The sequence below is a fragment of the Elephantulus edwardii genome, unplaced genomic scaffold (assembly GCF_000299155.1).
Source record: "Elephantulus edwardii isolate Elephantulus edwardi_28Jun2011 unplaced genomic scaffold, EleEdw1.0 scaffold00019, whole genome shotgun sequence".
Classification (NCBI taxonomy): Eukaryota; Metazoa; Chordata; class Mammalia; order Macroscelidea; family Macroscelididae; genus Elephantulus; species Elephantulus edwardii.
This window is the reverse complement of record NW_006399769.1, coordinates 25,228,669-25,235,974: the sequence shown is the minus strand read 5'-3', so window position 1 is coordinate 25,235,974 and position 7,306 is coordinate 25,228,669. Positions and strand designations below refer to the sequence as shown.

At 40.0% G+C, this 7,306-nt stretch overlaps 1 pseudogene; it reads left to right on the top strand.

Moving 5' to 3' along the window:
• The first annotated feature begins 4,282 nt into the window (after positions 1–4,282).
• LOC102847389 lies at positions 4,283–5,525 on the top strand (annotated as a pseudogene).
• Positions 5,526–7,306: the final 1,781 nt, after the last annotated feature.

Sequence of the window (7,306 nt, the reverse complement as noted above, 5' to 3'; positions counted from 1 at the left end):
GATGCAAATCAAAACAACTATGAGATATCATCTTACTCCAGTGAAAATAGTAAAATTTAACAGAACAGCAAATAACAATGCTGGCAAGATTGTGGAGAAACTGGAACCCTTATTCACTGTTGGTGGGAGTATAAAATGGTGCAACCACTATAGAAGGCAGTTTGGCGCTTTCTTAAAAAGTTGCAAATAGAAATAACTTTTGACCCTGCAATTCCACTACTGAGAATATACTTCAAATGAACCACACCTGCCACCCAAACAGATATATGCACACTAGTGTTTATTATGGCTTTGTTCACAATAATAAAGTGTTGGAAACAACGTAAGTGCCCATCAACAAACGAATGGATAGAGAAACTGTGGTATATTCACACAATGGAATGTTACACTGCATTGAAAAACAAGGAACTCATGAAATATTGTACAAAATGGGTGCCCTTGAAGGAATTTATGCTGAATGAAATATCTCAGTCACAAAAGGAGAAATATTGCATAGTGCCACTGTTGTAAAACGGGACTGACATCACGGTTGGGGACAGATTGAGAAAGAGGGGATAAATGATGTATACTGCGTTGAAACAGATGAGGAGAGAACACTTTAAAAGGGTTACATGATTAGGCATTATTGTCATGACAGAAGTCCAGAACGAAGGCTGCATAGTGGAGTGGACTTACAGGGAGGCATTGTATAATAATGAAAGAATTTTTCTTTTGCTTTTCAAAGAGAAGAGTAAACTGGGGTGGGGGAGGTTGGGCAGGGAGAAAAGTACAACAATGAATGAATGGAAATCCAAAGTCTCTGTAAACTTTCATTAAAATTAATAAAAAATATAAAACAATAAAAAAACCAAACTTGAGGATATTGTGTTGTTTGGGAGCAGGAAGACTTTAACTGTTGTCTACTAAATATAGCCAATCTAGCATTTACAACTGACTCTTGAACAACACTGGCTTGAACTGAGAAAAAAGTTGTACTCTTAAACGAAGGACACTGTTTCTCTGGCTGAAGGGTCAGTTACTAGACTGTTCCAACTTAATGACAATATATTTAACACAATTCAACTGCTAACCAAGAGGTCTGGAATTGGAATCTACCAGCTGTTCACAGGGAGAAAGACAAGATTGTTTTCCCTTTAGAATTTTATTTTTTTAATTTTTTTTTAAATTTTATTAGTTTTAATAAACATTTACAGGGATTTTGGGTTTTCATTCCTTCATTGCTGCACCATTCTCTCTACTCTCCTCCCCAGTTTGTTCTTCTTCCCTGCCATCTGAATGTCTGTTTTAATTGTCCAATTGCCACAGTGCTTGTCAAAGTCAGTTCTGATTAATCTCCTTTGTCGGTGTGTCCTTTGCCATTCCCTATCACTCCTCCCTGAGAGAGACTTCACCCTGATTCATAGGGAAAAGGGGATGGTGTATTCTCTTAGCTACTTCCTGCTGAAAAGGGACGCTGTGGGTTTCAGGGTGAAGATCTTCTCTCACTACTCTAAGGGGCCCCTTTGGCAGTAGGAAACACATAGACTATTATGGAGATTGATTTTGGAATTTAGTTGCACTGTTATTAATTGTGCTTAGCCGTACATGTTCATATCCCTGAAGATGTATCATGGGGGGGCTGCAACCTAGAAGACAAAAATTGAACTAACAAGTTATAAGTACAAGTCAAAAATTATGGAAAAGAAAAGATTCTTTCATCTTGGAAACCCTTTGGGTCAATTCTCCTTTATCTTACAGGGTTACCATGAGGGAAATTGACTTAATAGTAACGAAGTTGGTTTTGTTTTGCTATTACGGTCTACATATCAGATTGATTAAAGTGAGTATCCATGAAATGTTGTTGGTATCTGATTAAAATGTCATTTTATGGCAATTATTTCTACCTGAACATTTTGTCTTTCCAGTAATCGACAAAACTGTGTGATGAGGGAGAAATGTCCCCAAGTCTTGTGTTTTTCAATAATTGTGCTTAGGTTTTATTCACTTGGATAAGAGACAGAGGGAGAGTGTAGAAGATCCTTTAAGAATTCTCTTTTAAAAAGTCGACTATAGCAAGGTCCTGACAGTATGTGCTGATTTTCTAGGTCTGTGACACAAGTAGATAGGTGCTTTTGCTTGCCAGATTCTGTTGTTTGGGCACCATGTGAGATTTCTGGGTGACCTTTGAAGCTTTAGAAATCTTATTTCAGTTATATATGTATTTGTGTCCCCATTCAGATTAAGAATAGAGATAATAATAATTTATGTTTATTTAACAAAACTTTTCTGTAGGATTTAGTATAACCTAGCCATCATCCTAAGCTTTGGATGCAGAAATGAAACAACCTTAGTACTTGCTCTCACAGAGCACATTCCAGCCTAGCTGGAGAAGCAATTAGGAAATGAAGAGCTAACTGTATTTCCTATTCTGGAAAGTGCTAAACAAACCTAACAGAAGATGGAGATGTGATAAGGAGGGAGGGTGGACTTTCCGAGAAGGAAACTTAATATTGGGAGTCAGTAACAATAGGACAGAGTACATGAAGCACAGTAACAAGTACAAAGGTCTTAGAGTGGGTCATGGAGTTTTCAAGAACAGATAGACTAAGACAATGTGGGTGTATCTGGAAGAATAAAGCCAGTTCAGTTACGATGAGTTGTTGCTGTTATGTGCTGTTGAGTCATCTGCGACTCATTGCTACCTTGTGTACAGTAGCTCTGAATCTGGCCCTATTTGGAGGCAAATTCACTGACTCTAGCACACTTATTTATCCCCATTACATCCGTTACTATGGTATCTCATCCATCTCATCCAGGGTCTTTCTCTCCTGTGCTGTTCTTCCACCCTTATAAGTGGGTTCTCCTTCTCCAAGGACTGGTCCCTCCTGGCCACGTGCCCAAAGTATATGAGACAGAGCTTCAAAATGCCTGCTTCCAAGGAGAAACTTAGTTTCACCCTTTCCAGGACAAACCTATTTGTTCTCCAGCAGTCCATGGTACATTCAATACTCTTCTCCAGCAGTAGTCAATCATTTAGGGCATCATCATGAAAGAAACGTTGGCTGCCTGAGGCACCTTGGAAGAAAGGCCCAGAAATTTGCTTAAAAAAATATCGGTCATTGAAAATCTTACTGAAGTCTATCTACTTTGACACAGATGAGCCAAAGTGAATTCCCTATGAATTCTGACTATTGACTAGCTAACACTGCCATTTTGCTGAGCACTTTACCTCCATAGTTTCACTTGGTAAGCTAAGTATCTGTGAAGCAGACTATATAATTGAGAAAAGTTCCCAAACACAACTATCAAATGTATGGTGGATTCTACATGGATTTAACATTTCCCAACAGTCTTATTGTGCTTCTACAGTTCAATTACTCTATTAATCCATTATTGTTGTTGTTGAGTATCACTGAGTGGAACCAACCCATACCTGACCCTCCAGTAGGTTTTCAAAGGCAGTTAATAGCATGAGAGAAGATTGTCTATCCTCCCATGAAGCAGCTGGTGAATTCGAACCATATGCTTTCAGGATTGCAGTGCTGTTTCTCACCACTAAGCCACCAGAACTCCCTAAGGTGGTGTTATTGTTAAAGTACTATTGAGCTGACTATGATTCCTAACCTTAGAGCATTGTACCAGAACTTGACCCTATCTAGCACCATCCTCATGATCTCTACTGTGTTCACACTCATTGTTACAGCCCTGTGAATTCATCTCTTTGAAGGTCTTCCTCTCTTTGATGGACCTCTACATTTTCCAGTCTTTTATCAAGCACTGCTACTTTCTGGCATCATGCCCAAAGTATGTAAGAGGAGGCTTCACCATTCTTTCCTCTAAGAAGGATCTGGCTTGCGCTTTCCCTAAGACAGATTGGTTTACTCTTTTGAAAGTCTCTAGGATATTCAATACTCTTTGTCTATACAATTGCTGGTTCAAGAGACCTGAGATAGATTATGCAGATGGCATGTTTATATGGTACATATTTAAAAGTAGAATGTTGATTATGAAAGTAAACACTACATAGACTTTCTGTTGAAAATTACAGGAGGTTTCCAACCAATAGTATATGGGTTGGGAGGTACTGGCCCACTAAAGCCAGACCCTTGGGGAAGTCTGCCTTTGTTGCTTTTAGAATAAAAGTTTGAAGTCCTGTCTTTTCATACAGAAAGGAACTGTGGTGGTTATGGAAGCAGGCTCTTTATCTTGGACAATATTCCAATTCATTGTGCCTAGTCACCTATGCAGCTTGAGGAGAAGCAAGGATTATAAAAAAGTGATTTTTTCCTCACCAACTCTCAAGATGCAATGCTTGCTCTTGCCAACACTGAAGGCCTTGACCTGGAGCCCTTGTGTCCAGCTCCTGGGTTCTAGGGTGGCACCTAAAGTACAGCATGAGTGCAGCTGCTTGATCAGGTGCCCTCTGAAGTCAGGGCAGTACAGGACCATCTCGGAAGTTGCTTTGCAGTCTGGGAGGAGTACAGTGCCCCTTCCTTCGAAGGCTACTGCACGTGTGCTGGGCCAATGGCTCCTGATCTGCAGTGGAACAGTGGCCAGAGTAGCCATTCTTGGTGGAGTATCAAGATTTAAAGAGTCTGGCTTCTTGATGGTAGATTAGCATTTAATAAACGAGATGAAGCCTCCTACAAGCCAAGAGGAATGGGAAGCAGAATTCCAAAAATACCAGCAATGTCCAGAATTTAAAGTCTTGAATCATGACATGACCCTGGCAGAATTCAAGTTCATCTAGTACATGGAGTACTCACCCAGAAAGTGGGGGTGCCTTGTGGGCCTTGCATATATCCTACCTGCTGCCTACTTTTGGAGAAAGGGCTGGCTCAACCGTGGCATGAAAGGACGTGTTCTTGCTCTCTGTGGCTTAGCCTGTTTCCAGGGTCTGTTGGGATGGTATATGGTGAAAAGCAGATTGGAAGAAAAGCCAGATTCCCAGGACATCCCTCGAGTCAATCAGTACCGTCTTGCCACACACCTGGATTCAGCCCTTGCCCTTTATTGTGCGAGCTTGTGGACTTCCCTGTCACTGCTGTTTCCTCAGCACAAGTTGGCTGAAACTCATCAGCTGTTATGACTGAGACGACTTGCTCCTGGAACAGCAGGCATGGTGTTCCTTACAGCGCTTTCAGGGGCTTTTGTGGCAGGGCTGGAGGCTGGACTTCTTTAGAACTCCTTACCCACGGTGGGAGAATCCTGGATCCCAGAGGATCTCTTTACCTTCTCTCCCATCCTGAAGAATGTTTTTGAGAACCCCACCATGGTGCAGTTTGATCACCACATTCTGGGGATCAGTTCTGTCACTGCCATCACAGTGCTTTACTTCCTGTGTGGGAGAATCCCAATGCCGAGGAGGACCTGGATGACAGTGGCAACTTTTCTGGCTTTGTCCTACACACAGGTGGGCTTTGGGCATTTGCACTCTGCTGCTGTATATTCCAACCCCTTTGGCTGCTACTCACCAGTTGGGCTGCTTGACACTTCTCAGTGTTGCCCTTTGGCTCATGAATTAACTCAGACGAATTCCAAAATGATTCTCTGAGGATCATCTTCCTAGGATTGAGTTATGCTTTTGAGACCTCATCAGAGAGCAGAAGGACTTGTGCTTTACGAGGATGATGACCTTGGTATGCCAAGAACCTTCCAAATTGTTGAGAACTTTTGCCTGCATTTCAAAAAATGTCCCTGAATCAAGTGTCATTATGAATGGTTTACTTAAAATGGTTTACTTTTTTTAATCTGTTACTTTTTGTATTGGAAATTAGGCTTAATGTAGAGAAAGAAATGGCCATCATTGTCTGTTAAAAAAAGTTATTTTTCCATCATATGTGACTCATTATTGATTATTATGTCTGAAGTTCCACATTTCCTATACTCTCTGATTAAAAGTCCTTCAAACTTTGGTTGCTCTTATTTTGCTCACAATTGTGTGTGAGCTAATTTGATTTGCTTTATTTAGCTAACTGAACTGTGGGCTGAAAGCCATTTCTTAAGAGTGAATCAGGACCTAGTTTATAAAGTCTGTTGGGACCTTGGTCCTGCAGCCCTAGATCCTGTTGTTAATTGTGTTTGGGATGAACATTCTTATAAGTGGTACAGCACTGGTCTGTCAATTTGCTGTACTGAGATAACTTGAGTTTGCTGTGAGACTGAACCTTGGACCACTGGTGTGCCACTGGTTACCCATGGTTGACAGTGTTTGATGGAGCTCCCAGATTAAAATAGGCTTTTAAGCAGAAATGGCATCACTCTCTAAACAACATGCCTCTGGAAATTCTATTAACTTAGAGAAATGACAATAGTTATAGAACAGGATTCAAGTCTTTTGTTCTTAGGGTTGCTATGAGTCGTGCTTGAGTTAATGGCACTTAACAACAATGATAACATTTCCTATGTTTGTAGGAGAAATATGGAATGATGGTTTCTTTATGTCAACATTCTCCTGAATTCTTTGTCATCTTTATACTTTTTCTTGCCAACGTTTCTTTAATTTCTCCAAAAAAATAAGCAGGCTGTGTAGAGCCAATTCTGATTTGGCCACATTCTGCTAATCCTTATTTCTTATCACATTTTCCATGGACACATTCAAAGTCTTAACATTTGCTCTATACCTTGGCTGAAGGATAGAAGATTAGTCTCTTCCAATGGCTTACAAGGTTTTTTATCCTCTGCTCTCTTTCTACTACAAAATTCTTTGACTCTCGTAATTCCTTCCACATTTACATATCCTCCATCCATGTGTTCTTATTTCTGACCTGGCTCGTTTTCCTTATTGTTCCTTTGCATGCATCTTTAATTCCTTTGCGTATTATCTCTTGTACTTGCTTGTAAAAAACCAAGCCTCTGTAAATTTGGTTTGCACTTATTCTGTGCCTACAGCGGATCATCTTAACATAACAAGGGAAAAAAAGCCACTACATTCAAACTAGTCATTAGAAACATGCCCACACATCTTAAAACCACCCTCCCTAGTCCTGGCAAATCTTTCTCATAAAAGTAAATTGACTTTTCACTCTTTAGGTTACAATATCAAACTCTTTTAAATTCTAATTCTTCCCCCCTTTTTATTTTACATTGATTTGCTTACAAAGTTTTTATACATTGTGTTCCACATTATTCTTCATTCACATTGTAATTCATTCAACTATTCCCAACTATACTATATGTATATGTATTATGCTTTATAAAATGACTCACCATCTATACCTGGTTCTCTGTTGAGTAATATATCATATGGTCATCCGACTCAAAATGCCCCATGCCAGTCCATCTCATCTCACCAATGCCTAGTATGTCAATATTTATGCTTTCCATT